Source organism: Protomyctophum parallelum, assembly GCF_964188405.1.
Source record: "Protomyctophum parallelum genome assembly, chromosome: 15".
Lineage (NCBI taxonomy): Eukaryota > Metazoa > Chordata > Actinopteri > Myctophiformes > Myctophidae > Protomyctophum > Protomyctophum parallelum.
Genome location: NC_139710.1, coordinates 11,946,197 through 11,956,151, shown reverse-complemented (window position 1 = coordinate 11,956,151; position 9,955 = coordinate 11,946,197). Strand labels below are relative to the sequence as shown.

At 43.7% G+C, this 9,955-nt stretch overlaps 1 protein-coding gene across 1 annotated transcript in view; it reads left to right on the top strand.

The window, feature by feature from the left end:
• Positions 1–6,333: 6,333 nt before the first annotated feature.
• The window catches only part of LOC310872171 (guanine nucleotide-binding protein G(q) subunit alpha), a 148,306-nt gene continuing 144,684 nt past the window's right edge, over positions 6,334–9,955 (top strand). Inside the window, exon 1 of the mRNA XM_083783891.1 lies at positions 6,334–6,348. The gene's annotated coding sequence lies outside the window, so the exon portion shown is untranslated. The remainder of the gene's footprint in view (positions 6,349–9,955) is intronic.

The following is a 9,955-nucleotide window of genomic DNA, read 5'->3' as shown; positions in this document are numbered from 1 at the left end:
TGATGATTTCATCCACTAGAACAACTTGCTAGACCCATATCGCTGTCATCTCTTCTTCTCCATGGTGTCTCTCTCTCTCTCTCTCTCTCTCTCTCTCTCTCTCTCTCTCTCTCTTTCACATTCCCTGGAAACATCTTTGGATAGATGGCCATGGTGGTCCGTATAAACATGAATGTCTCCGAATCATCTCGTTCCCAGCCTTATCATCATCTCATGAGGAGAAATGATGCCTGGAAGTGAAAGTGTCTATGGGGCAGATCGGTCAACTTATCCCTTGATAGGATTCAACTGTGTGTGTGTGTGTGTGTGTGTGTGTGTGTGTGTGTGTGTGTGTGTGTGTGTGTGTGTGTGTGTGTGTGTGTGTGTGTGTGTGTGTGTCTGTGTGTGTCTGTGTGTGTCTGTGTGTGTCTGTACTGTGTGTGTGTGTGTGTGTGTGTGTGTGTGTGTGTGTGTGTGTGTGTGTGTGTGTGTGTGTGTGTGTGTGTGTGTGTGTGTGTGTGTGTGTGTGTGTGTGTGTGTGTGCGTGCGTGCGTGCGTTGGGGGAGGGGCATGGGAGAGAGAGGCAGACAGAGAGACCCTTCCAGCATGTTCCCTCTTCTGTTTGATGGCTCAATCAATATGATTAGCAACTGCTAATGTGGCTGCTCACAAGCTTGAGCTGTCTTCACACTAATGCTTGGTTGCGTGCTGTGTTGTGCACTGAAAATACAAGATCTACAAGCTCACAATGTGACATGGTGGAATGCATTGTGAGCTTGCAGATCTGGTATTTTCAGTGCACGACACCAACACCCAGCAAAATATGAATCATGCTCATCACCGGCCTCCCAAGCACCCACACGCTCACTCGTGCACAGCCCAGCCCCCCCCCCCCCCCCCCCCCCCCCCAACACACACACACACACACACACACACACACACACACACAATTTCCTATCACACATAAAGCCTGTCTTAGAACCTGTAGATACGCAGATTGATTGATGCCTTAGGGAAGCTGTCTTTTCCCATTAACATCTTACTGTTCGTGGGAATACGAAAAGATTTATCGGCAATAGGAATGTGTGTGTGTGTGTGTGTGTGTGTGTGTGTGTGTGTGTGTGTGTGTGTGTGTGTGTGCGTGTGTTTAGGTGCCATGTTCATGGAAAGGCACGACTACTTGAATGAATGTATGTGCATACGCATGTAGCCTATATATATGTCCTACTTTTGGTATTTGGGCACGTGTCCCACATTATTTCAATGCATGTGTGTATGGCGCACATGTACACACGCCAGATGGTGGGGAAAAACCTCTCTGTTTTACATGTCAAATATAAATTGCTTTGACCTTCTCCCTGTGGTCCCTCTATTTCTCTATGCAATGTCGAGATATAACAACTAGTCACTCTGAACTGCTGAGGTTTGCAACACCTGACCTATTTATACACCTTTGGACACAAGCATACAGGATGAGGCCATATCTGTACCAGCACTTTTAACTGTCAATTCACACAAATAGGACATCTGAATGCTACTGTTAGTGTTATATAAAAGCATTATTGTGCCATTATTCAAAGAAGCCTTGTGAGTATATGATTGCTTTCCAATGCAAATTTGAGTTTTCTCTTATTTTGTGATAAATGACACAGCCTTGCATCCCCATTCGAATTCCCCTGCTACACACCTGAAACTCATATGGAATGGGAATGTGACTGCTGGAGATAATTACACATCACATTTCAGACAAGCTTTGACATTTGAAAGAGGTGGTGATGTCATTGAAAGGGGCTTTTAAGTTAGTGAGGATTCATACAGCTCCATTTGGGAGAAAGGTATAATGCATAATGAATGCCTGAATGCCTGTAGGTCCTACAGGCATTCAGGCATTCATTATGCATTATAATTTAATTTGCTGTTGTCCTACAGTGTAGGACAACAGCAAATTAAATTAGGTGTTTTACTTTGCCCACAAATGTCCATATTCTGATGTCCAATCTCTTTGTAAAAGTAATAATAATAATAATGGATTGCAACGCTTTTCTATGCACAGTAGATTTAACAAAATCTATTTTTGAGGGGCGCTATAGCCCCTCATACGCCCAGCTTTGTGTGTTTGTGTAAATCATATCGATTATTTGATTGGCTGAGCACGCCATAGCGATGATTTGATTGGCTGAGCAAAGTACATATTGAGGATAAAAAGTGAGGACAGAAAAGTGAAGATGCAAATTGTGACTGGCCGGAATTAGATGATGTATGATGATGAGAGCGCCCCTCACTTCACACGGGTATGATTTATAACCTTTTTTTTGGTCAATTGTCCAAACCAGGGGGGCAGTCAGCCAGATATTTCGTGAAGCCTCATTTGAAATCGGTAGTTCATATAATGGCCTGTTGTGGCGCTGGACTGGACCCAAAAAGCCCCATAGCTCCATAGAGGCCCATGTATTTTGGCCCAACTTCACCTAGACTGTATTACCTTAATAAACATGGTCATGAATACTTTCTTCTTCCAGTCACTAGTTTAAAGTCTCATTTCTAATGTCATAATATTCTTTTTGGAAAATTATGGTCCCATTAATTAAATAAATGACCATAAAGAAAAAAAACCATCGCGTATGTTCTGAGGGGCGTGGCTACCGTTACAGTCTATGATCGGGATTCCCCTCCCACTCGAGTCAAAATAAAAACCAACGGAGAAGAAGGGGGGAAGTCCCGCCTCGTTGTCTGGGCAGCCAATGGCCAGCTGGTCCAAAACGGAGCCAGCCAATGGCCAGCTGGTACCAAACGGATCTAGAAAGATGGCGATTTACAGTGCAGGAATAACAGGCTTCATTTTACGTCCATGTTAGACCCGGCGAACGCTTTGTCCATATTGTTTACAGTCTATGGTCCAAACAGCGACCAACCAACCAGAGAGAAACAATCAGAATAAGTGTGCACATGCTGATATTTTACTGTTGAGGTGTTACAGTCTTGACGTCACTCCCACTACCCCTGGGTCACCTTCTGGGATTGGAAATCCCATAGAATCTTAGATCATGTCACCGTCATGTAAGAACTCTGTCCCAAAAATAAGCTTTTGGCAGACCTGTATGTGACTCTGTGTCGTTTATGCATGATATTGAGTTAAGTTTGATAACATCGGTGTTTGGATAAATAAAACTAAATGGATAAATGAGTACTTTTTCCACCCTCAGTTGATTATTAATATCCATTATCCATATGTGTAAAATTGCCTGGAGGTTTGTTTATTTTTGGAATACAGTTCTCATAAGACGCAATCTATTGATGCTATGGGATTTCCATTACAAAAAAAAGCACTGTGACCGAGAGGGATAGCCCCCTCTAGTGATGGGGATAGCCCCCTCTAGAGGGATAGCCCCCTCTAGTGATGCCAGACTTTATGTGTTTACATGAGGAATTTTTACTTTGGTTCATTTATAAGGAATTATACGACATTTACATGAGGAATTTTTATTGTGATTGAGCTGTCATTCTGAAATCTGAATATAAGTGTATATATATATATATATATATATATATATATATATATATATATATATATATATAATAGTAAGTCCATGTAAGCACAGTCAGCAGCCTGTCAAACAATTCTTGTGATGAAAGCCCAGCCAGAAACTTTGTGTTCTTTATACCTCAATAAAATATATTATACAATTTGCACATTGAAAAAGTTGAGATAATGTACGAAATTGATGTCTTCTTTCAATTTCCTGAACAAAGGTCGGAATTATTTTACAAAATGACTGTCCACTTGGCTCTCATTGATTTCAATGCATTCAACTTCGGCTCTAGTATGAATCCCAGGTGTGTCAATCATCAATGGTGCATGGCTGGCATAGAACATTTCTCTTCCCTTCTTCAATACGATCCTTGGGCAAAACCTGGACATGCCGACTGTGAAGCAGAAAGCTCCGTTGTTGATGTTGGGGCTGACCACAAACGATAAGGGAAATTTAAACTCCCCCTCCCATGTGGAGGGGGGAGATGTAACCAAATGTACCATGTGATTACATCTCTACGCTCTCAGAGTTACAATAACACTGAGGCATTTTCTTGTGCACCATTCGGCAGAATTTCTTTGAATGTTGTCATGTTGTGACTAAGAGGCAGCAGAACATGGCTGTCAGAGAGGATAGTTGTCACCTATAGGACAGCTAGCCAGTTCCCTTTGATTCTCTGTCCTCTTAGGGTCACTCCCTTAGGGTCAAGTTCACGCTCCCCTTTTGTGAATTGACTACAGCGTGTGTGTGTGTGTGTGTGTGTGTGTGTGTGTGTGTGTGTGTGTGTGTGTGTGTGTGTGTGTGTGTGTGTGTGTGCATACGAGCATGTGTGTATACTCTGTGTGTATAGGTCTCTGTATGTATCACCCCAGGGAAGCGCCTGCACCAGGACAAGATTTCTGCACCTCCATGCGTGACACTGTCACAGCAACAGACAGCTCAGGGCAAGGTCTTTGGGTTATTTAAAGCGGTGTGTGTGTGTGTGTGTGTGTGTGTGTGTGTGTGTGTGTGTGTGTGTGTGTGTGTGTGTGTGCTCGCGCGTGCGTGCGTGCATGCGTGCGTGCATGCATGCATGCATGCGTGTGTGTGTGTGGCATTAGTTCCTGTGCGTGCGGCATTAGTTCCTGCATGCATGTGTACGTGTGTGTGTGTGTGTGTGTGTGTGTGTGTTGCATTCGTTCCTGTGTCTGTGCACTGTAAAGAAACTGTCAATCATCATATAAGCCCTACGGCACAACTTCCACGACTCCAGTTCATCATTCCAAAATGCAGTGTTACACTGAGGCCCATGGGGAATAGACAGCAATCACTTGACTGTGGGAAATGGCTCTGTAATAACAGGCTGGAGGACTAATGGACCGTTTCCTAAACAGATCACAAATTTTAATTCATGGTTATACTTCATTATATTATGATCTTATAGTTATAATGTTCATTTACAGGAACCAAATCACTTGAACCCTGTGAAATGTCCGTCATTAAATAAGCAAATCACAGCTTGTGTAGCAGAAAAACATTTTTTTGTTTGTTAACGAGTTGGTGATAAACACCACTTTTCTGGGCTTGTCCCAATCTATAAGCACACAACGCTTCACAATGCGATGCATCGTGGGCTTGTAGATCAGCTAAATGATTTGGTGGAGAGGGGGAAAAAAGAAGGGGACAACATTGTCAAGTAGAGAGCGCTGGAGGGCTCCGGTCATCCAAGTAATTTATATAGGGTTTAAGATGTTAAACTGGCTATGCAAGTCATTTTCCAAAACAAATTAACATTTAAAAAAGCACAAACCATGCACATGGTCATTATTAATGTAGCTTGAACACAGTAGAATCCTCATTGTTCATTTTAATGTGACCGTGTATACACATTCAAAGATTTCTACACAGTAAAAAACGTAATGGCCCTAATGGGTCAAGAGATACCAAATACAGAGTGTTGGCGAGGGACTCCAAAAGCATAGTGGTGTGTGAGTACTTAAGCAGATTCTGTTGAAATGTAGTCCAATTAATGTCAAGGGGTTTTGGTTACATTTCTTTTTTTTTTACTGCATCGTTGGAGCCGTCTCCCCATGCGCAGCCGTCTCCCCACGCACACTTAAGCCCCACTCCACAACACCCCAGCAGGCCAACAGGTCAGTCATTAAAAACCACTGATGGAAGTGTGATTTTGAAGGGCTTATTGCCTGACTTTGACCAGGAATAAATAGCACTACTGCTTTATAGGGCTTCACCTTCAAATAAAGAGAGCTCTCTGCGCTATGTGCACTTTAATGTCCAAGTTTAACATATCCCACAACACCTACTGATAAAAGGAGATCCCATGGCTACATAAATGGCCCAATTTACGGGTTGTACACTGCCACCCTTTACCAGGCTGTAAAACTGTCACGTATACATACCGACGACACAGAGGCGCACACATTGTGCAGAGAGACAAGCATGCATGCGCACGCACGCACGCACGCACGCACGCACGCACGCACGCACGCACGCACGCACGCACGCACGCACGCACACGGAATAGGATACCAGTAAGACACGCTGATGTCGCGTGCACGCATCCACCTGAGTGACGGCAGATGGCAGGCTGCTGGACGAGCGCTGACGCTTTGGCATGCGGGCTCAGATCAACATATGGAATGAATTATGTACTGGCCATATATGGAGCGTGTCTTGAGTGTACAGGGTTTGATGAGGATCAACATATGGAACGTCAGAACAGGAAGAAAAGGTGGGGAAGGATCAACATATGGAATGTCAAAACAGGTCAACTCCATATGTAGAGTTGACCATATGTTAAGCCCTAACCACACCAAAGGGTCAAGGCGGTTTTAGCGTTGTCCCTGCGGTGTGATATGTTTTGTTGCACGTTGACCCACATTGACCCACGTTGACCCTATTCAACGCATGGAATTCAATGGCCAAAACTCCTTGCAACCGTTTGGACCCAAGGAGTTGCATGGTGACCCTTTGGTGTGGTTTGGCCTTAATGGGACACTCAGTTTTATTTACAGAACAAAATATGCAGCTGGGATGTTATAGCTGCAAAGGCTTCCTTGAATCCACTATATGTCCAGTTTCTGAGAGGGACAGTTGGACCTTGAGTAAGCCGACGGTTTCCAGCACCAAATCTCCTTGCAGTCAGAAGTTATCAGAACCCACTCGAGAAAGCGATTTTGACTGAAAGATATAATTGACAATAAAAGTATAAAACAGACGTGATTATAGTTCGGTAAACTATAGCTAATGTCACATAGACCGGGGTATTCCACTAATATGACAGCTCGAAAAAGACAGCAGTTTAGTAGAATTACAGTAATATACACACCGCTACCTAAAGTAGCCTAATATTGACATGTACAACGAACACTTATGGACTGGGTTGAATATCAATTCGGAAGCTACAATTACAAGATAGCATCAAGTCTTTAGAACAAACAAGCCTGAAGTCTGTCGTAGATGTATTTGTCGATTCTGACATAATCGATATCTACGAGTCTAAATCCTAGGCAACAAACCATTTGATGCCATACATTTTCTGTATACTCTCTCTGGTGCTGCTCTGTTCGGCGACATGATATAAACACAATAACAAATGCGCATGTGGGGGTGTAGTCAACGAAGGTTGTAGGTAGGTGGAACAGGTCTTGGGACGGCTGTGTCTTGGGGTTGGCATAGAGTATAAAGGGGGGCTGGTCTAGCTGCAGTGTGAGGAGACAAATGGAGTCCGGAAGGAATACGAAAGAGTGTCTCTAGCGTCAGAGCCACTCGGATAATCTAAAATATCTAAAACCAGAGATTACACAAAAAATAACGCCAGGAAAGTGTTCTAAATCTTATAAAGGTCATTGATATATATTCTTTTGCAAAAAGAGTGAAGTGTCCCTTTAAGGGTTTGAGGTCAGATATAGAGTTGCTGGCTGGCTCCATATCTAGGTGATGATCCAGTCTTCTCTATGTATGGCTATCCAGGGTTAGATAAGATCAATGTAGTGATCTTTTGGAGATGGCCATATATTGTGGCGTGACGTGTCACTAGGCGTGACCATAAATGGAGGTTTGATGTCACAAGGCGTGACCATATATGGAGGCATTATGTCATGAGTTGTGACCATATATGGAGGCATTATGTCATGAGTTGTGACCATATATGGAGGTGTGATGTCACGAGACGTGACCATATATGGAGGCGTGACAAAAACACACACTGACAAATCAGCGACCTTCGGTCGCAATAAAAGCGATAGTTTGGAACTACACCTTCCTTGGGTTACTGAAAATATAAAGAATATAAATTACACAGAATGGATGAATAAATTAGCAACTGAAAATGTAAAGAATATATATTCATGCAGCAGTAGCATGCCCATACTGTACTGTAGCCTACTGTACATACAAATAGCGTCATTGTGTGGTGAACTATGATAATTCTGAGCTATAACCAATCCAAAAAGTACAAATTTGTGTAAAGGTGAAATGAAGAAAATCACAGTAGCACAACCAGTCCGCGGTGCACTCGACTGACCGCACTACCCTCTGGCTCGGATCTGGCTGGATCTAGGAACTATTTCCATACCAAACGGCGACAGCCCCATCAGATTGCTTTATGAGGAGAAGGATTTTCAGGATCTTCTGTGAGTCTATGAATTTCCTTATCTGTCTGGTAGTTGTACTCACAGTGTCTGTCTGCATCGTCCATTATGACAAGTCCTCAGTGATGTACATGCCATGGTACTGAATGTAAAAGTGATTACCCTCTCCACTGGTGCCCCGTTGATCATAAGGAGGGGTGTGTGTAGGTCCACTGCCATTTGATATGAAAATCCACAACTTGTTGGTCTTGGCTGCTGATGTTGTGTTGGCATCACAGCAACAGGTATGTCACCTTCTCGTCCCCATGAGAGACAGTTTAGCAGCCAAGCCTGAACAGCAGTCTACTCTAAATGAGGTGTTAAGCACATGCAGCTGCAAGACAGAAGAGAGTATAACATAAAAGAGCACCTATCTGTAATAAAGATAGGGAGAAAGAGAACTAAACAGGAGAGGAGATCACACACTCACGCTCATTTCTTTCAGCCAACCGACCACCGGCGGTTATTTTGTTTTACTGAGGATGAGTGTAGCAGAGTGGCTCAGAGCCCCGTGGCCCGATGGCCTCAAAAGTCTAATATCTCCCCCAGTCCATACTGGGATATCCCTTTGGTCTAGTGGTTAAGATATTGGACTTTCATGTGGAAAGGGCGTTATATATGGTTAAAAGTAAGTATTGGGTTAGGCATAGTTTTACTGGGGCTCAGCTTATAGCATAGGGTTAGGTTTTGGCACCATTTGACTGAGGTTAAGGTTAGGTTTAACCGCTTTGGCATAGTTTGGCATAGGTTACTTTTAGGAATACCACATTGAGACCGTTCTATACCGTTCCGCTGGCTGTACGCCCGAGGCGACTGAGGCGAGCGTTCTGGTATTCGGATCAGAAAGGAGAGGAAACTAGAAAAAGTGCCCTTCTGGGCACAGGTCTCCACCAGGTTATCCACAGATCCGTGCAGTTAGAGGTAAAAACACTTTTCAGCCAGTTATAGCGCCACCTTGAGGCTGAGTTGAAATTGTTCATGTGGCATTGAGTCCTCGGCCTAGTGGGAATGTGGGTGCACAATTTCACGGAAATCACGCGATGTGTTCATGATTTGCAGCATTTTGTTTGAAACTGAGCACTCCTGTGAACTTTGGAAGCCAATCTTAACCAATCAGGATGGAGTCTGAGAAATCTGAAAGACTGGTTTCGTTGAATGGCTCTATAGAGACTGTGTACCAATTTGCGTGATGTTTGGACAAAATCTGTAGGTGTACTGTGCAAAAACTTGTTTTGCACAAAGCGGCCTCCTGGTGGCGCTATAACAGGCCGTTCTGGAAATCTGAAAGACTGGTTTCGTTGAATGGCTCTAGAGAGACTGTGTACCAATTTGCGTGATGTTTGGACAAAATCTGTAGGTGTACTGTGCAAAAACTTGTTTTGCACAAAGCGGCCTCCTGGTGGCGCTATAACAGGCCGTTCTGGAAATCTGAAAGACTGGTTTCGTTGAATGGCTCTAGAGAGACTGTGTACCAATTTGCGTGATGTTTGGACAAAATCTGTAGGTGTACTGTGCAAAAACTTGTTTTGCACAAAGCGGCCTCCTGGAGCGGCCTCCTGGTGGCGCTATAACAGGCCGTTCTGGAAATCTGAAAGACTGGTTTCGTTGAATGGCTCTAGAGAGACTGTGTACCAATTTGCGTGATGTTTGGACAAAATCTGTAGGTGTACTGTGCAAAAACTTGTTTTGCACAAAGCGGCCTCCTGGTGGCGCTATAACAGGCCGTTCTGGAAAGTTTGGGGCAGAGGTTCATCGTTGGCATCCAGGGAGTGTGTGTGCAAAATTTGGCATTGACCGGGTTAACGGTGGCTGAGA